Source organism: Pipistrellus hanaki (assembly GCF_964339955.1).
Source record: "Pipistrellus hanaki genome assembly, chromosome: 1".
Lineage (NCBI taxonomy): Eukaryota > Metazoa > Chordata > Mammalia > Chiroptera > Vespertilionidae > Pipistrellus > Pipistrellus hanaki.
Genome location: NC_140503.1, coordinates 125,084,119 through 125,105,391, shown reverse-complemented (window position 1 = coordinate 125,105,391; position 21,273 = coordinate 125,084,119). Strand labels below are relative to the sequence as shown.

The window sequence follows — 21,273 nt, the reverse complement described above, 5'->3', positions numbered from 1 at the left end:
TCTTTCCTGTGGAGCAGACAGGGCAGCAGAAGAGGAAGGCAGGCTAGCTGATGGTCAGCCCTCACTAACCAGGGATAAGGGAAAGGAGCCCCGCTGGACAAATGATCCATCCTGAAGGGTGTCCAGAAGGCCCATTGCTGGCCCTGGGCTGTTACACCCCAGACAGCATAACGCAGAGCTTCCCCATTGTGTTAGCAGTCACCAGCATGTGTAGACTCTTGTCCAGTCTGTCAACCACAAGGAAAGAATCAGACCCCTGACAGGCAGGGTAGTAGCTTGTAGACGGGCTGTGAGGTGGGAAGAGTGATTTCATGGGAACTAAGAAGCCGTCTTGTTTCAGGAATGCCTCACCAACTGGCTAGCTGAAATTTACAAATTTATACCTTCTTGGTGCATCAAGCAGGGTCTCTGGACACCATCATTAAAAGTGGGAGGACAGCAACCTGACCGGGCAGTTAAACTCAGTATCAGCAAGTTCAGTAGAGCCTCTCTTGAGAGGGTATTTGATAAGACGTAGAAAAGAGAGTCCAGAAATGAAATAACTGTGGCAAAGGCAACTATTGTTTACTCATTGTTTTTCATGAGTTCTGCCTAGACACGAGGTGGGGGAAAGTCCTGTACGCTTGCTGGCTCTCTAGCTTCCCTTCTCCTACAAGAGGAAACTCTCCATTTCATAATGGGCAACAGGTTCTGCGTGTGGTTGAGACTTTCAGTGTCTCTCTCCTGCCAACCCTAGGGAGTCTCAGCTACCCCCACCTACACTGACCAAATGAAGTCATGAATAAATGCTGACTTTGGATTGTGCTGTGAAGAGCATGGCCATAGGGACTGGCAGTAGCTCTAGAAAAGAATGCAGCCCATGCCGAAACCGGTTTGGCTCAGTGGATAGAGCGTCGGCCTGCGGACTGAAAGGTCCCAGGTTCGATTCCGGGTCAAGGGCATGTACCTTAATTGCGGGCACATCCCCAGTGGGGGGTATACAGGAGGCAGCTGGTCGATGTTTCTCTTTCATTGATGTTTCTAGCTCTCTATCCCTCTCCCTTCCTCTCTGTAAAAAATCAATAAAATATATTTTTTTAAAAAAAGAAAAAGAAAAAAAAAGAATGCAGCCCAGGGCAGGGAAGAAAATAAAGACAGAGGGCAAGAAAGGAGGCCAAATAGGAAATTTTGAATAGTTAAATTCTCTTACAAAGAGAAACATTTGAAATGTATGGCCCACTGGGTAGGATTAATCATAAAAATCACAAATCTACTGTCAGTAAGCTCCAGTGAATGGAGGTGGACAGGATTTGGGTACAATCTGTTTTATGAAGTTTTCATGGTTTTGTTATTTAACCTCATGCTAACAAGAATAAAACTGAAACTCAGTAGCACCGTACAGGGGAAATACATATCCTATTTCAAGGTTAACTAGTAAAAGAAATTTGCTGTATTCCTCTGGAGATGTCAAACATTAAATAATGGGATCAGAATTTCCTTGATTCTTCTGTGAAGAACAGCTTTTCTTAATCACTGGTATATTTTGGTCTAGGGAATCCAAACTGATTATGAAGACACTTCAAAAGAATGTAATCAATACAAAGACCTTTTAAAAATAGACACAGGCAAGACAGGTTTATCTACAGTTATTTCAGAACCAGAATAATAATAATAATAATAATAATAATAATAATAAAAACCTTTACATACAAGAGAAGGCACACGAAATAACCTTCCTTTGGTTAGTTCACAATATAAATCAGACTGCTTTCTCTTCCCCCTACTTTCGTAAATACTGCCCATGGTGCAATTGGAATTACATGACATGGGAGAATAGTATCCTTCAGCATTGATGTCATCATTGTTTGGGAGTCAGGTCACAGCTCTAAACCCAGGAAGCATCTGCAACACACAACATTCCTCTCAACTTCTGAGGCTTCGGGGCCTAAAGCCAAAAGGTGATGAGCAACCTCAAAAATATTTTCTTCTCTTTCTTTAAAAACTTATTTTGGGGAAAGAGGGTGAAACAAAAGCCACTTGCACCACCTTACAAAAGAGTTGAAGAGTAACTCCTTATCATGCCTGCTTTTAATCTCCTCATTTTTTGTAACATTCCAGATTTTTTTTCCATGCCTGAAATCTACCTCATTTTAGCACCATTACCCAAAGGCCCTCTCTTCAACTCTGGAGCTAAAGGCATTCCTAGTACACACGCTTTTCATTATTGCTTAAATTTCTTTTCTGCTGACCATGATTGCACATCAACTTGCCAACAATCTCTACTCAGGAGAGAGATTCAATTCTTTTTAAGAAGAAAAATCATTGGGTACTTTATTTCTCCGTGCAGCTCTTATAATACAAAGATGTTCAATGCATTCAGCAGGTGACTCATTTTTCTTAATGTCTTTCAGATACTGGCTTGCACATCCCAGCATTTCCATTTCCAGCATCCAAAGCAAAATAGGTAAGATGAGGTTATATGTTACCCAAGGCCATATGTGATTATATGAGGGAGGTGCCATATAAGTGTGTCTGGTAGAACAAGCTGGCCAGGGAGCAGGAGGCACAGGGTTGGAATCCGACTGTCCCAGATATACTTTCTACCAAATTACTTAGCCTGACGGAGCCTCAGTCTTCTTGTCTATAAAATGGAAATGCCACCATGTAGGTGATCCAAAGGTTCAGAGAGGAGTAAGTGAGATAACATCAGTGCCTGGCACACAGCCTATATTCAACACTTTCTTTTGCTCCTTCTCCAACCTCTCTTCGGAAATGTTGCTAAAATACACACAGATGGAAGGAGATCATCAGATGAGGGGAGTTGTTTTCTAGAGTACACATTAGCTGATTCTGGTTTTCTTTCTTTCTTTTTTTCCCTTTCAAATGGCCAAGGTTACATGTTCTTCATAAAATCATTCAGTTAATATACATTTATGGATAATCAAAATAACCTCCTTTAAAACATTGGATCCCAGCTTACATTGCATACTTAGGTTACACTATCTGATTAGTAACGTGTTCAGAGCAGTATCTACTCTTTGCTGGGGCCCCATACTTCACCCCAAAGTCATTGCTTTGCACTGAACTCATTTTTAGGAAAAGGATATTAGAATTTAACCTGCTTATTCTTGAGATCTACTCTTAACTTAGATTTTTCTGTTCTCCATTATCTGTAAGATCTTATGGGATGTCCAGGAGGAGGCTTTTTTGATATGTATACAATATTTCATCTTTTCCCCCCCAAGACCTTACTAACTTCGAATTTAAAAAATTAATAACTTCCCTTTATCTTTAGGTAACTTTTACAAAAATACAAAATAATTTTTAAAAGATCTCTTACCTTCCTGGCTGGTGAGCTCAGTGGTTAGAGAGTTGGCTTGTGTACTGAGGGGTCTCGGGTTTGATTCCTGGTCAAGGGCACATATTTGAGTTACAGGTTTGATCCCCAGTCCCGGTCAGGGAGTGAGCAGGAGGCAACTGGTCCATGTGTCTCTCTCACATAGATGTTTCTCTCTCTCCCCCTCCTTCCCTGCCTTCCACTCTCTCTAAAAATCAATGGGAAAAAATATTCTTGAGTGGGGATTAATAAAAAAACAAACAAAAAAAATCATACCACAAATACAGAGTAAAAAGGAAAGAATATTTGCTGTATATACTAAAAACCAATAATTATGTCCACGTGCTCCACTATGCTAAGTACACTATTCCAAAGCCACTGTATCAACTCACAATACAAATGGGCATGCACTGAACACATTTCTAGCTATTTGTGTATCAGGTAACGCAGCAAGTATGTTCCCAAAAAGGCGTATATAAGTCAAACTTTAATGGAATTACATGTCACATTTGTTAACTCAGTGGTCAGCAAACTCATTAGTCAACAGAGCCAAATATCAACAGTACAACGATTGAAATTTCTTTTGAGAGCCAAATTTTTTAAACTTAAACTACCGTGTTTCCCTGAAAATAAGACATCCTCCAAAAATAAGACCTACTTACAGATTTCCTTCTGAGTGAAATATAAGGCATTCCCCGAAAATAAGCCCCCCCCCCCCCCCCCCCCCCGCCACCAGACTAAACATGAGAGATTTGGTCCACTGATTCTGAAAGAAACGGAGTCACAAGAAATTCACCAGGAAATTCAGGAATTGGATTGTTATGATGATGTTCCAGAAGATGATGACATGATGGTCACTGAATAAATGAGTAAATTCTTGATACTGTAGGATTCACAGTTTGTCTGGTTTGTGTTGACAACTACCGTACTACCGTACCGTATACAGGTAATAAATTTCCTTTATTTTCATTTAACAATAAATGTGTACCGTATTCTTCTTCATGGAAAAATAAGACATCCCCTGAAAATAAGACCTAGCGCATCTTTGGGAGCAAAAATTAATATAAGACACTGTCTTATTTTTGGGGAAACAGGGTATATAAGTAGGTACATTGTTATTAACTTAATTAGGGTACTCCTAAGCTGGCCTTTGCTAAAAACTCAAGGGGCCAAAGAGCCTCATGTGGCTCACGAGCCGCAGTTTGCCAACCACTGTGTTAACTGATTCAACATTATGCTTCTATTTTCATTTATAATTTATTTTCTATTAAAATTTTATTATTTAATGTATAGTAATAAAATAAGTTGATTCTATTATGTGCATATCAGAATGAACTACAGAAACTTCTATTTTAGAAGTAAATTTATTGTCCTGATGGAGTAGAATAAAAGAGAGAGTCTAATGGAGTAAAATAAAAGAGAGAATCCTTTCAGGATAAGTATAATCATACCCTAAGTTCAATGGATCAGTAATTACCTCTTATAGTACAATTTTCTTAAGGCAAGAAATTATATGCAAATGCATAGAGATACTATCTTGCTTATTCACTTCAAAACTCAAAGTATTTCTTCACAAAACTGATATGCAATTTGTGGGTGAGTGTTTTTTATGTGTGCTTCGCATTTTTAAAAAATCAGTACTTTCTCTTTTATTCTACTCCATCAGACTGTCCTAGGTATACTTACTACCAAATTACTTTCTACCAAATTTCACTCTTCCTCCTATTCATGCCAAGAGTAATCCCCAGCTATGAAAACAAAATATTTTAAAGACAAAAATTGTGATATAAAGCTTTCTGGCTTGTTTCATGGCATAACCCCAATCATTAATCTCCTGTTCCCCCAGTGCCAAAAGTGGTCAAATCTGGCACACATGTGAAAAATAAATGGAATGAGTTTCCATTTCTTCCTTCATCTGAGAAATGAGAGGAAAGTGTTGAGTCTCATTGAACTACAGAAACTTCTATTTTAGAAGTAAATTTATTGGCCTGATGGAGAATAAAAGAGAGTGTCTTTTCAGGATAGAATAATCATACCCTAAGTTCAATGGGTCAGTAATTACCTCTTATAGTACAATTTTCTTGAGTCAGGCAAGTACTCCAGGGCAAGAGGATGTGAAATGATGTAAATGTCTCCCCAGGCCCATTTTCCAGATCTCTGAGTGTTGATCTAGTGGAGCCTTTGAGAGAGTCTGGTGAGAAAGATCACGTACTATGTCTTTGAGGAAATAAACCCACACCTCAAGCTTAGAGGTCTGAACATGTCCATGAAAAACACACCTTTCTGGATGCCGGGTAAAGGGAATTCAATTCAAGAAAGCACGCATCTTGCACTGAGTGGCTACTGCCTTTGTCCTTTGACTTCTTACATGGGTCCTATAGCTACCTGAATTTCAAGTAGGGAAGAGCTGAGGTTTTAAGACTGGTGAAAAATTGCTGTAGTCTATTTTATTTTTTATAGATTTCAGAGAGAGGCAGGAAGAGGAAGAGAGAGAGAAACATCGATGAGAGAGGAACATTGATCAACTGCCCCCTGAATGCCTCCCTACTGGGGGTTGAGCCCACTACTCGGCATGTGCCCTAACTGGGATTTGGACCCTGACCTCCTGATTCATGAAATGACACTCAACCACTGAGCCAAACCAGCTGACTGCTGTCGTTTATTTTTAAGCAAGCATTTGGACGATTAATGTGTGTCTTAATACTCACTAAGCCAGCTCACAGTTCCTGACAACAGTATAAGACCAAGAAGGAAGTATCTTCAGACTCTATTTTGTTGGGACATAGTTACATGGATGATGGTAGTGTGTGTGTATTTTACTGATTCAAAGTGAACAAAACCCAAATGTCACATAAATGGACAAATAAAATGTGGTTTATACACATAATAAAATACTGTTTAACCTTAAAAAGAAAGGAATTTCTGATGCACGCTATAGCCTGGATGAACCTGAGGACACTATGCTAAGTGAAATGATAAAGCTGTCACAAAAGGACAAAGACCATATGATTCCACTTATGTGAGGCGGTTACATAGTCAATTCCTAGAGAGAGAAAGTAGGATGGCAGATGCCAGTGCTGACAGAAGGGGAATTGGGAGTTATTGTTTAATGGGGATAAAATTTCAATTACAAGATGAAAAAGCTCTGAAGATTACTTGCTTAGCAGTGTAGATATACTTCACTCTACTGAACTTAAAATAGTTGAGATGGTAAAATGTTGTTTTTTAACGTGTATTTTGCCACAATAAAAATTTTTTAAAAATACTGTTGATGGAAGAACTTACTTGGCGGAGGATCCAAGATGGCTGCTCGGGTAGACACCTAGCCGCAGCAGCTCACAACAATTTCAATGGAATACAACTAAAATGTAGAGTGGACATTGCCCAGAGCTACAGGTAGTCGACTGACTGAAAACTCTACAATAGGAAGGAGGGAGAAAACCAGAAGGAAAATCAGAGGAGCTGAAAAAAAAGCCTAAGGTACGGAGAAATGCTGCGCGCTCGGAGAGGTCGCAGCCGGAGAGGAGGAGAGGGCTGGGTGCTGCCTGGTGTTCCCTAGCAGAAAGGAAATAGAACCCCCAGCCTGGGCTGAACCCCCGAACCGGCAGCGCTGAGCCCCAAGTTATGGGCCAGACCCTGGGGACCCAGGCTCCGGCAGGGGGAGACGGGGCTGTGAGGCGGAATCCCGGGGGAGGCGAAAGGCGGGGCCCCCGGAGTCGCGCGCACATGGCGCGCAGAGGACTGAATGTTGACTCTGATGCTGGATTACCCTAGCCGGAAGAAACAAAGCCTCCAGCGGCGGCGCTGAGCCTCAGTCCAGACCGCCCCGAACTCCAGGTCTGGGCCAGTCCCTGGGGACCCAGGCTCGGGCAGGGGGAGACGGGGCTGTGAGGTGGAGTCCTGGGAGCGCGGTGAAAGGCCGAGCCCCCGGAGTCACGCACACTGCGCGCAGAGGACAGTCTGTTGACTCTGATCCTGGATTCCCCTAGTGGGAGGGAGAAAGAAAGCTCCAGACTGGAGGAACGCGACAAGGAGCAAGAGCCCCTGCCGGACACCAGCCAGCCGGGCGCCAGCAAGGAGCCGGGCGACGGGGCCCCCAGGAGGGGGGGTGCCCCTGAGCCTTCGACTGCTGAGCGCTGGCAACAGAGCCAAGGACGGGGGCTGCTTCCTGGGCGGCGCCGACCCCGGTAACAGGCTGAAGCAGCGCAGGAGCCTGCGGAGAACAAAGGGGTGCCACAGGCCAACCTGCTGAGCTCCCAGGACAAGGAGGAAGAAACCAAAGAAGTTCTCAATGTGAAGAAATCAAGTGAGAGCAAATGATAGTAAAATTACTTAAGAAAGAATACAAAGAAGATCTTGAAAAATCAAAGACTAAGTCAGAACTCAACTCACCAGCCAACATTGCAACATAAATGCGTTTGTTTTTTTAAAAAAAAGAAAAAAAAAAGAAAAAAGGGACAGAATGTTGGAACAGCGGCGACCAGGCCTAGAGTGGCCAGGCACAAGGCAGTGGCAGCTGGGCCCGGAGCAGCAGTGGCCAGGCCCCAGAGCAGCAGCAGCCAGAACAAGAGCATCAACGGCCAGCACTGGGGCAGCCAGACCTGGGGCAGTGGCAGCCAGGCCTGAGGCAGAGGCGGCCAAGCCCAGGGTGGCCAGTCCAGGAACACCCAGACACAGTGTGGCCGGGCCCAGAGAAGCCAGGCCCAGAGCAGCCGGGTTGGGAGCAGCCAGACCCAGAACAGCAGTAGCCAAGCACGGAGCATCCAGGCTGGGAGCGGCCAGGCTCGGAGCAGCCGGGTCGGGTGCGGCCAGGCCCGGAGCAGCGGCTGCCAGGCTGGGAGCGGCCAGGCCCGAAGCAGCCGGGTCTGATGCGGCCAGGCCCGGAGCAGCGGCTGCCAGGCTAGGAGCGGCCAGGCCCAGAGCAGCAGCTGCCAGGCTGGGAGCAGCCAGGCCCGGAGCAGCCGGGTCTGGTGTGGCCAGGCCCGGAGCAGCGGCTGCCAGGCTGGGAGCGGCCAGGCCCGGAGCAACAGCTGCCAGGCTGGGAGCGGCCAGGCCCGGAGCAGCAGGGTCTGGTGCGGCCAGGCCCGGAGCAGCGGCTGCCAGGCTAGGAGCGGCCAGGCCCGGAGCAGCAGCTGCCAGGATGGGAGCGGCCAGGCCCGGAGCAGCCGGGTCTGGTGCGGCCTGGCCCAGAGCAGCGAATGCCAGGCTGGGAGCGGCCAGTTCCGGAGCAGCCGGGTCTGATACGGCCAAGCCGGGAGCAGAGGCTGCCAGGCTGGGAGCGGCCAGGCCCGAAGCAGCCGGGTCTGATGCGGCCAGGCCCGGAGCAGCGGCTGCCAGGCTGGGAGCGGCCAGGCCCGGAGCAACAGCTGCCAGGCTGGGAGCGGCCAGGCCCGGAGCAGCAGGGTCTGGTGCGGCCAGGCCCGGAGCAGCGGCTGCCAGGCTAGGAGCGGCCAGGCCCGGAGCAGCAGCTGCCAGGCTGGGAGCGGCCAGGCCCGGAGCAGCCGGGTCTGGTGCGGCCTGGCCCGGAGCAGCGAATGCCAGGCTGGGAGCGGCCAGTTCCGGAGCAGCCGGGTCTGATACGGCCAAGCCGGGAGCAGAGGCTGCCAGGCTGGGAGCGGCCAGGCCCGGAGCAGCCGGGTCTGGTGCGGCCAGGCCTGGAGCAGTGGCTGCCAGGCTGGGAGCGGCCAGGCCTGGAGCAGCCGGGTCTGGTACGGCCAGGCCCGGAGCAGCGGCTGCCAGGCTGGGAGCAGCCAGGCCTGGAGCGGCCGGGACCGGAGCAACCGGGCTCAGAGCAGCCGGGTTGGGTGCGGCCAGGCCTGTAGCAGCAACAGCCAAGTCCAGAGCAACTAGGTCGGGAGCAGCAGTGACCAGACCCGGAGCAGCTGGTTGTGGAACGAACCAGAGCAACAGAGGCCAGGCCCAGAGCAGCCAGGCCCGAAACAGCTCACTCCTCGCCTGTCCCTGCCCACAGCTGCCTCTCAGACATGGCTGAAAACTTTTGAGGGAACTTGAGGGTCTGCTGAATCAAGTGATGAAGGCTTAGATCTGGATGTGTTGAGTTAGTATAGCGCTGGGGTGTTGATCTGTGAGTGCCTTGGGTGGGGCCTGGATGAGGCTGGTTGACCTATTTGGAAATGTCTTTTGTGGGAAGTGTATCATTGGGCATGTGGAGGTATTATTGATATGAGAAAATGCTAAGTAACAGATTTACTATCTGAAAAGGGATTTACTATCGGGGAAAGGGAGGGAGGAAGAGACTGAACATAAACTGTGCACCTATGGATGAGGACCATGGGGGATGGGGAGGGGGCAGAGGGTGGGGTGGGAACCTGGTGGAGGGGGGAAGAAATGAGGAACCTTTGTAATAATATGAACAATAAAGATTGATTTTAAAAAATAAAAAAATAAATAAATAAAAATACTGTTGATGGTCGAAATATATAAATGCCATAAGAGAGCAAAATAAAAAATAAAAAAAAGTGGACAAGAAAAAACGTCTGGCCTGGATTCTCTACAAAGTATCTAAATATATAAGGAGGGCTCAAGTGGCAAATTATTCTGAGTATATCCTTTGAGATGTGGGGGCAATTACTTGCTTGTGTATTTAGTCAAAACTCTTATTTCAACAGTTCTCTACAGAAGGGAATGGCATCAAGTTTGAATAAAGATTTCAGCAATATATCATTTCACCTAATGCTCTTTTGGTGTTTTCCCACTCTTCTGATTCCTTGAAGTATTTAACCATGCTCTTAACCTCAAAAGCTGGACTGCATACAAATGCCCTTTGGAGAGGCTCACTGAGGTAGACTGCAGTTAGTGTATGCTACCCTTCCCATTTGGGGAGAGGGCTATGTGTAGGCAAATATCGCAGTATTTGTACATGGGCAGTTTCAGACTGGATACTGGAGAACTCAAACTAATCCCTACAGCTATCCTCCAAGTGCCATTTGTTAAAGTTGTTCACAGCCTCTTCTTATGTGTTAGAAGATGCAGTTGTTCATGAAATCACTATGCATGGTGCCTCAAATCAATTGGACTGCAAAATATTTTTTTCATATTTGAAGACAGGACAATAGATAATACATACCTTTTAGCACACACCCACACTAATTCTCTGACTGCAGTATGGGACTAATGAGCATCTATGTTTTTTCCATCGGCAAACTGCTCATTCAGTTTAAGATGATATACTGCCAGGACAGTTGATATTCATTTCTCTGAGATAGTCTGCAGAGTTGATTCTGTTATTAATATAGCAACTCCTTGCATGCACACAGTCTGTTTTAACTCAAAATATGATCCAAAAGACAATCGTACCATTAAAAATGTGGGAGAAAGAAATTTCTTTTATTTTCTCTCCACATAAATAGTAAGGTTTCTCCTTCGAACTATAACATGTACAAATAAGGAAATTTTATAAGCAGGGACGGTTCTCTGACCATGTGTAAGCACAGAACTGTGTAAAATTATTTCCTCTTCTTAGAAGATACTTTATTAGCATGGGTGAAAAGATCCTTTACTTTTCACATTATTAACTAAAGAAAGACTTTAGGTTTTCACATTCCTCACAGTTAAGATAAAAACTGACTCTTGGAATCTACCCCAAAACCTCAATTTCCTGCTCTGTAAGATTTACCTCGGAGAGTGAATAGGTCCTAACTGCTGCCAAAGCAAAGGTCTTTGTATGAAATCAATCAGATCTGGGCAACCCATAACTCTATTTGATGTGCCACATAGTAAAAGATGCAACACAAGAAATATTAATACTTTTCTGGCGGATCTCCTACCAGTGCACTCAGAACAGACATACCTCATTTTATTGTGCTTTGTAGATAGTGTGGAGTTTTTCATTTTGTTTTTTTGTTTGTTTGGTGTTTTTTGTTTTTTTTGTTTTTTTTTACAAATTTAAGGTCTGTGGCAATCCTGTATCATGCAAGTCTATTGGCATCATTTGTCCAACAACATTTTCTGACTTCTTGTCTCTGTGTTGCATTTTGGTAATTCTTACAATATTTCAAAGTTGCTTGTTATAATTATATTGGTTATGCTAATCTGTGATCAGCGATCTTTGATGTTTCTATTGTAATTGTTTTGGGGTGTCATTAAGCCACACCCATATAGCTCAACAAACTTACTCAATAAATGTGTGTGTTTTGTCTGCACCATCAACCAGATGTTCCCACCTCTTTCCCTCTCTTCATGCCCCCTATACCCTGAGACACAATAATATTAAAATTAGGCCAATTAATAACTCTACAATGGCCTCTAAGTAAAAGGAAGAGTCACAGGTCTCTCACTTTAAATCAAATGCTAGAAATGTTTAAGCTTAATGAGGAAGGCATGTTGAAAGGTGAGATAGCCCAAAAGCCAGGCCTCTTATGCAAACAGTCAGCCAAGTTATGGATGCAAAGGAAAAGTTATTGAGGGAAATTAAAAGTGCTACTCCAGTGAACACAAATGATAAGAAAGTGAAAGCCTTATTGCTGATATGGAGAAAGTTTTATTGTTCTGGATAGAAGATCAAACCAGCTATAACATTCCCCTAAGCCGAAGCTTAATCCTGAGCAAAGCCCTAACTATCTTCAATTCGATAAAGGCCAAGAGAGGTAGGGAAGCTGCAGAAGAAAAGTTTAAGCTAGCAGAGGTTGGTTCCTGATGTTTAAGGGAAGAAGCTGTCTCCATAACATAAAGATTCAAGGTGAAGCAGCAAGTGCTGATGTAGAAGCTGTAGCAAGTTATCCAGAAGAGCTAGCTAAGATCATTCATGAAGGTGGCTACACTCAACAATGTGGATGAAACCACCTTACATTGGAACAAGATGGCACCTAGGACTTTCATAGCCAGAAAGGAGAAGTCAGTGCCTGGCTTCCTCGCTTCAAAAAAACAGGCCAACTGTCCTGATGGGGGCAAATGCACCTGGTGACTTTGAGTTGAGGCCAATGCTCAGGTACCATAGCAAAAATCCTAAGACCCTTAAGAATTATGCTAAGTCTACTTTGCCGGTGGTCTATATATGGAACAACAAAGCCTGGATGAGAGAACATATGTTTACCACATGTTTTACTGAACATTTTAAACCCACTGTTGAGAAAAAGGTTCCTTTCAAAAGATAACTGTTCATTGACAACCACCGGGTCACCCAAGGGCTCTGATAAAGATGTATGAGATTAATGTTGTTTTCACGTCTATTGACACAACATCCATTCTGCATCTCATGGATCAAGGGGTAATTTTGACTCTGGCGTCTATTAAAGAATATATTTTGTAAGGCTATAGCTGCCATAGGTAGTGATTCCTCTGATGGATTTGGGCAAAGTATAATGAAAACCTTCTGGAAAGGATTCCCCATTCTAGATGCCATTAATAACATTTGAGATTCATGGGAGTAGGTCAAATGATCAACATATCAGACATTGGGAAGAAGGTGGTTCCAACCCTCATGGATGGCTTTGAGGGGTTCAAGACTTCAGGGGAGGAAGTAACTGCAGAAATAACAAGAGAACTAGAATTAAAAATAAAGGCTGGAGTTATGACTAAATTGCTGTAATTTCATAATAAAACTTAAACGGGCCCAGGTGGCATGGCTCAGTGGTTGAGCTTCGACCTATGAACCAGGAGGTCATAGTTCGATTCCCAGTCAGGGCACAGCCTAGGTTGCAGGCTAGATCCCCAGTGTGGGGCATGCAGGAGGCAGCCAATCAATGATTCTCTCTCATCATTGATGGTTCTATCTCTCTCTCTCTTCCTTTCCTCTTTTAAATCAATAAAAATCTATTTAAAAACAAACAAACAAAACACTTAAACAGAAGAGGAGTTGCTTTTTATGGATGAGCAAAAAGAATGACTTTTTTTTTTAGATGCCATCTACACCTGCTGAAGATGCTGTGAGGATTGTTGAAATACCAACAAAGAAATTAGAAGAGTACATAAATTTAGTCGATAAAGTAGATGCAGGTTTTGAGAAGACTGATTCCAATTTTCAAAGATGCTCTGTGGGTAAAATGCTATCAAACACTATCACTTGTTACAGAGAAATTGGTCCTGAAAGGAAGAGTCATTTGATGCAGCAAACATTAATGCCGTCTTATTTTAAGAAATTGCCACCCCAACCTTGAGCAATCACCACACGGATCAGAGAGCGGTCGGCAACAGTGAGGCAAAATCTTTTACCAGCAAAATGGTTATAACTCACTGAAGGCTCAGGTGATGATTAGCAGTTTTAGAAAGTATTATTAAATGAAGGTATGCATATTTTTAGATATAATGCTATTGCACACTTAATAGACTAAGTATAGTATAAACATTAGTTTTATATACACTGGGAACAAGAAGTTCACATAACTTGCCTCATTGAGATATTCATTTTATTGCTGTAGTCTGGCATGAAACCTGCAATATATCTAAGGTATGCCTGTAATGTCTCATTTATGGAACACTGTCACAGAAGTGAGATTTCCAGAGAAAAAATTTTAAAATATATTTTGAGTGCTATTTTAAAAATTATCTTATTTTAATTTGGCATACATTCAATCTTTAAAGCTTAGTGTGAGGTTAAAAGTTCATGCTTTTTAGATGATACAATATCATCATGGACATTAGTTCTGATGTTAACGGAGAAAAATTGAACACAGGGGTCCCTTCATTAAGTAGCACCAAAATAGTGTGCCTCGGAGCTGAGCAGAACAGCGGCTAAGTTCTCCCTGCTTGACTCATATCTAAGAACACAGTAACCCAAACATACTGGACTCAGAGAAAAGAAATAGTTCAATGGAAACAAACATGGGAGTTCAGAAATAAACCCAAATCCAAGCAGAAATTTGGATCTCACAGTCAGTGGGGAAAAGATTAGATATTCAGTCAGTGGTGGTGGCAGCCCTGATGAGCCACTTGGGAGAAGAACTAAAGCTGGATCCCTCTTAGATTAAACTTCAAAATAAACTTCAGATGGATCAAATATTACAACCAAAGCCAGTTAAGCTCTGAGAGTACTAGAATAAAACACAAACAACTTTTTAATATGTAATATTCAAATGGGGAAGACTTTCCTGAAAACGTGACTCTAAAGGCAGAAATATAAAAGGAAAGATAATAAATTTGATCAATATAAATTTCTAGTGAAAAATCTCCACAAAATCCAAAGACATGCTGAACAAATATTTATAACAACTATGAGAGAAAGTTAATTCCTAAATTTTTTTTTTAAAGTATAGCTTTTTTATTAATCCTCACTTGAGGGTATGTGGTATTTTGTGATTTTTTTTAACTGAATTTTAGAGAAAGGAAGGGAAGGAGGGAGGAAAACGGTAAGGGAGAGAGGAAAAACGGGGGGGGGGGGGGGGGGAGGAGGAGAGAGAAATCAATTGCCACCCATACACATCCTGACCAAGGACCCTTCAGTGGTAGTTTAAAAACAAAGAATGCTCCCAGGAGTAACTTCACAAGGACTCAGTCTGCTTGGGCGGGGGCAATTATCATGACAGTCAATTTTAGAACATTTTATCATCCTACAATGAAACTCTATGCCCATTAGCACTCACTTCCCATCTTTCCCTAACTTGCTAAACTCTAGGCAACCAACAATCTACTTTCCAGAATATAGATTGACTTATTTTGGACATTTCATATAAATGGAATCATATGTGATCCTCTGTGATGGGCTTTTTTTTTTTCAATTAGCATAATGTTTTCAAAATATATCCACACTGTAGCATATATCAGTAACGTATTCCTTCTTTTAAAAAATATTTTTAATTCATTTTATTCATTTCAGAGAGCAAGACAGAGGGAGTGAATGATAGGAACATTAATGATGAGAGAGAATCATTGATTGGCTACTTCCTACACTCCCCTCCTAGTTCATAAGCTGATGCTCAACCACCGAGTCACACCAGCCGGGCAATACCTTATTCCTTTTTATTGCCAAATATTCCATTGTATAGATGTACCACATTTTGTTCATCCATTCATTAGTTGATGGACATTTGGGCTATTTCCATATTTTGGTAATCATGAAAAATGTTGCTATCAACATTCATGTACAAGTTTTGGGGTGGGTTTCATTTGTATACTAAGAGAAGATGAGTAAAGAGGAAGATCTTAGATTCAAATGATGCACAATTCCAGTACTGGGACTTCAACAAAATACCGAAGATTGGGAAACACATTTCAACAACATTTTAACCTCCAATAAGTCTTTCTAAAAAATGCCAATTCTCTAAGCCTTCAAACTTCTATGTCATAGTTCTGTCAATATTACCATTCATTCTACAAATATTATAACCGTGTGCCAGATAATGTGTTATAACCAAAAGCACAATAATGAACAAGATAGACACTTTGATAGAGCTGAGAGGCACCAAGGAGACTAAGGAAGCACATATTTTAAAAACGTAAAAACACTATCATACAGGAATTACATGGTAATTAAAAGAGAGCTGAACATACAGTTGTCATGGGAAGAGGAAAGTGCCAATGAAAGCTTTATTTATAAAAGACTATGTCCTTAAAAGCAAATTCAGGTCTTGACATATAGTGAAAGAGATCAGAGGGCACATCTTCTCCCCGGTCTACCTCAAGTCCAAACTCAAACACTTTAATAAATGTACAAAATGTACTCCCTAAAACAGATCTCGAGGAAAGCAACACACATCTTTCTTCACTACCTTATCTCAGAATTGAATAAGGGGCACACTGTTTGTTTGTTTTTTTAATCTATTTCAAATCCTTTATTTGATATGTATTTGCCCTCTTAGTTTGTCCTAAAAAGAAATATAGATGTGTGTTTGGAGTCATTCACTTAACATTAATAACTTATCACAACATTTTTTCACACTTTTGTTGTGCCTGGAAGCCTTATTTTTCCCAACCTATTAACCATCTTTATGACTCTTTTCAATGTCTCCAGCCACACTTTTATTTGTACAGCTAAGATTAGATCCTGGGTTACCTAAGGCCTTAAGAACTGAAAAAATACAAACTACTTTGGTACTTGACCTTGTAGGTTGGTTCTGTTCTTTACACCTACAAGGCCTTCCTGTAACTCTATGTAGAGGGCATCTGATCCAGAGAGGTCCAACTTATATGGTTCAGAAAGAAATCATCTCAATACGGTTTTTGGGGGGGAAATGCTATTATCAAGCAAACTCAAAACATATGTCTTCTGAGCATGAATTCAAATTATGATTGTGCACCTTGTATATAACAATGTAAGTATTCTCTTATCCTCTATCTGTCTGCCCTTGACATTACCTTCTACTATCTTGTTTTCAACGGTGCTGCCAAGTGGCCACAATTATTCTGACCTAAATCCCTCCCTAATCTCTAGCTCCATCATTTTCTGTGTCTCCTGCACATCTTCCAGGAACATTTTGAATAAGCACTGGATCTAGCACTGATCACTTTACAACATTTCTTTTGAATGACCCATCTTCCCCACGCCGCTATGAACATTAATTTCTAATTAAACACACTTTCAAAGTGCTCCCGTGAGGTCACCTCTGGAAGAGTTCAATGGTGACAAGGAATTACTTCTTTGAGGTCCCTTGGTGTGACCTCAACTTTCCTGAGATCGTTGTCAGCTTCCCTGGAGACACATAGCCAGCTTTCCTGAAATCAGACCAGTTCACCTCTTCCACTTTCCCTCAATTTACTATGTCACAGAGAGACCACGGAGTCTGACAGAATTTGCTTTTTCAAACCATATGGGTTCACCTTTCCGCCTGAAAGTTGTTTTCGTATCTGTTTTATGATACGTGCTACTTCTCCCCACACTGTCCCCATTTTCTTTCAGGTCATAACAACTTTCAGATTTGTCATCCTTTCTCCACGTTACATAGACATGGCATGGTGCTTCATTTCCAGTTCCATATTCTCACTACGACTGGTGTTACGTGAGGCCATCATTCTAAACAACTTCCGTTAACCCTGGCACAACATGGGTGCTAGAGGCGTCGACCCTCGCACCGTGGAAAACCCTGTACAAGGTATAACTTTTGACTCCCCGCACACTTAACTACTAAGAGCCACTGCTGGTCGGAAGCCTTATGGATAACACGCATACCTTTTATATGTTACGCATTAGATACTGTATTTTATAATAAAGCAAGCGAGAGAAAATGAAATGGTATTAAGGAAATCAGAAGGAAGGAAAACTGAAATTATAGTGTTAAATGAAAAAAAAACACACACACATTTAAGTGGACTCGAGCAGTTTAGACCCTTGTTCAATGGTCTCTTGTACTTCGGTACCCACTGGTGCCCACAGATGTTAATACCAGCAGTCTGCTAAAACAGCCTTTCGGCAGCTCTTCTAATAATCTCGCTTCCTTTCCCCTACTCCCAGACTCTTTCAAAACAAAGAAGTTTTGCTTTTGGGGGGAAAAATAGACAAGTTGACCTATTGCTGTCATTTAAAGCCAACTCCCTCATCCACTCAACAGAGAGACGACATTTCCCGGTCCTGCTGCGTCTGATGTATTTAGAGAGTATTTCCCTTGATGTGTTTTGAAAGTTGCTTCTCATTTCCTGCTGGAGCTTTCCTGACTTTGCTCTGCGGCTCTTTCTTTGTACTCCTCCTTGGCCCTCTGCCAGCCCCTACTCGGTTGCAACATTCTTGTTCGGGCTCAGCTATTCAAGTAGTTCTTTGTTCATGCTGTTGGGTCTCCTCCTACCTTCCCTACCTCAGAACGGCCTCTCATTGTTTCCTTTAACTGAATTTCATTAAAACAGTACCTCTGCGCTCTCAGGTCTTCTATTCAATGGTGGTGGTGATGACTTCCCTTAAATACCTGAAATTCACTTTCACAAATTCAACTTTATTAATACTGCTTTATTTATTTTAAATATATTTTTATTTATTTCAGAGAGGGAGAGGGAGAGAGAGATAGAAACATCAATAATAAGACGGAACTATTGACTGGCTCCCTTTTCTACATCCCCTTCTGGGGATAGAGCCTGCAACCCGGGCATGTGCCCTTGACTGGAATCAAACCTGGGACCCTTTAGTTGGCAGGCTGATGCTGTATCCACTGAGCCAAACCTGCTAGGGAAATACTGCTGATGTTTATCCAGTAAAGAGCCTAAGAAATGCTGGAATCTTTCACAATTAAATACTGTGAAATTATTTGTTACGCATTAGATACTGTATTTTATATCTAATTTCTGCATGTGGAATAGTTAACTTCAAATAAGGCAGCCATCTTCACTGATCCTTCCACGTTCTCCTCCAAAAGGATCCTGCTGTTTCTCTGGAGATTTGTGTGGTTTATAAGGCAGCTGAGGGCCAGGAGATTCCTGACACCACCCAGGTCTTCAAGTTGATCAGAAATTCGGAAAGTCTGTGTCCGGCTTCTCTTAAATGAGAGGTCTATGTCAAAACTCCCTGAAAAGATTCCCTCTGCCTTTTCTAAAGTTTAACTTCTGAAATTACAAACTTTCTGTCTGAAGATCTCCTTTGGTGTCCTCTTAAATCACAAAGAGAATTGTGCAAATGATAACATAGCCTTACTTTCCAAGCTTCCACCAATTCTTAAACAGGCCATATTTTAAAATTCTTAGGTAAGTTATACATCAGATATGTCCAGCAAGGTCAAAGTCAGGAAGAGAAATTTACTTACCTCCATTTTCTCTTATTTATTATATTTTATGGAAACCAATAAAACAGTACTCAGTGCATTTGCATAACCTCTTCACATTATAATTTCTTTGCTTAAGATAGATTCTCCAAAACTGGTCAAGTTCATTATGGCAAACTACTGATGATCAAACATAACATACTAATTACTAACTTTCTCCTAGTAACTAAAATATAAATACCCTGGCATCTCTGTGAATAGAGCTGTGTCACTGCTCATGGGCTCAGGCTAGGTCCCAGCCAGGGAGTCTCCAGGTCACATACAGAGCTGTCATTAGCGCTTAGCCTTCAGAATAGGGTGCACCATGATAACAAGTGGCAGGTGAAGAACATCAGCTCACAGAATCTGGGGATGGAAGGAATTAATGGCATGTAGGTTTATGACTACACTCTCCAGAACTAGAGCTTGAATCCTGGCCCTGCCATTTGTTAGCTCAGATTTGGGCAAGTCATATAAATCCTCTGTGCCTCTACTTCTTCAATAGCAGAATGGGAATAAAAACAACACTACATCTCAAAGGTTATTTGAGAAGCATTACACATGTAAAGCACATGGGACCAATGAGCAATTCCTTAAATTTATACAGACAGGGGAGTTTACAGCAACTAATAAAATTAGTAATGACACTTAAAAACCACATAGCTAACCAAAGATCTCACATGATATGCTAAGGTTGGTCTGGATGCCACAGTGATGCTAAACTGTTAAATGAAAATTTCTGAAGAATATGCATTTGGCGTCTTACCATGCCTTATGAAGACAGCACCAATGGAAAGTTTTGTAAAATGCTGACAATTTCCGGGCTAGTTCTGTCTAAAAGAGAAGCAATACCAATTTGGGAGCCTACAATTAATTTACATCCATTCCAATAAAATGTGGTGAGTTTGAATTTTCATCTTATCTTCAAAAAATAAAAAAATAAAAAAAGATCAAAACCAAATACTTTATGTTGTCTTTTTAAAATACCAAGAAGCAAGTATAATCCAATGAAAGAAAAACTAAAAATAGTAAGCATAAAACATTTCCAATGCAATTTACCACCTTCCTCTGCCTAATATTAAGAATCATTCACAAATCAGCTGTTTTATATCAATCTCTGTCTTAGTTACAATAAAAACATGTCTACTTCAATTGTATCTTTCCTAGGTATAAGAGTTTTAAGGGCCAATATTAATTCACATAATTGTGAAAGGGTCCAAAAGCAATTTAGATTTCCATTCTTCATTGAAAAATAAGATTGCCTCAATCCTGTTAGTGGGTAGCCCAATTGAGAAAATGCAAAAGCATAAAAGTAGAAAAATCCACTTTAGTTTGAGATAATACATGATGACAAATCAAGAAGCATGACATTTAATAACATAGCACCATTCACATCTATTTGATTTTGGTAACCATGCCCTTCACACCTTTAGCTTTGAGAAATGTTAGAACACACTGGGAAAAATGAATTCTGTAACTACAGTGCCTGCGTTATGAAGAACTTTTGTCCATTTTTCTCAAACACAGGTATTTGTCATTCATGAGCTACACCAAAGTATTCTGTGATCAAAATTTAATAATAGCACTCTAATTCTTAGGAGGTGAGTGGGTAAAGGAGAAAATATACATTTTGTGATTTAAAGTTTTCTCCTATAAGATGTTAATTTTAAGTTCCTGTGAAATGTACTAAGTTCCTGGGAGATATGATGAGTAGCATTATAACCTACAGGAATCTTTACAACTCAGAACATAGAAAAGCATCCACACAGGTACTCCAGACATTTCAGTCTATCTGTAGAATATGATTTTTCAAAATGCTTTCTGAGTTTTCCATAATGGTTGTGATTTACTTTTAAAAAATATATTTCTAGAAGATTCAATATTAATCCTTACTTTTACTTGTGATTTACTGTTATTCAGGAAAAAAAAAAAAGGAAGGAAGGAAGGAAGGAAGGAAGGAAGGAAGGAAGGGAGGAAGGAAAAATTTTAAAAGGGACTTTTTTTTGGAAAATCTACTTAAAAACAGCTGAGCTTTTAAAAAATTAAATTAACCTCAAATTTAATAAAGGCTGATAAACAACAGCCAACTTCTATAATCTTTCAAATTCTGACACAGTGTATTAAATAAAAACTATGCTCCCAAATTTCATCCTGGTCTGAGAGTTTGCCTATTAGACCTATAGACAGCCATCCTCCCCTCCCCCACACCCATGTGCTCTCTGCACAGATGTCTATATAGGGCACAACTTCATCAATGGACAAAATGAAGGCTTAAAGGTTAAACCAGCCAAATACACTAACCCAGCATCCCCTTTCCAATGCTTCCTTGCTCTCATTCCCAATCCA

The 21,273-nt window shown here is 41.8% G+C and overlaps 1 protein-coding gene across 10 annotated transcripts in view; it reads right to left on the bottom strand.

Annotated features, from left to right (window-relative positions):
- Positions 1-21,273, bottom strand: part of KIAA1217 — a 437,889-nt gene that overhangs the window by 172,888 nt on the left and 243,728 nt on the right. The window lies entirely within an intron of this gene.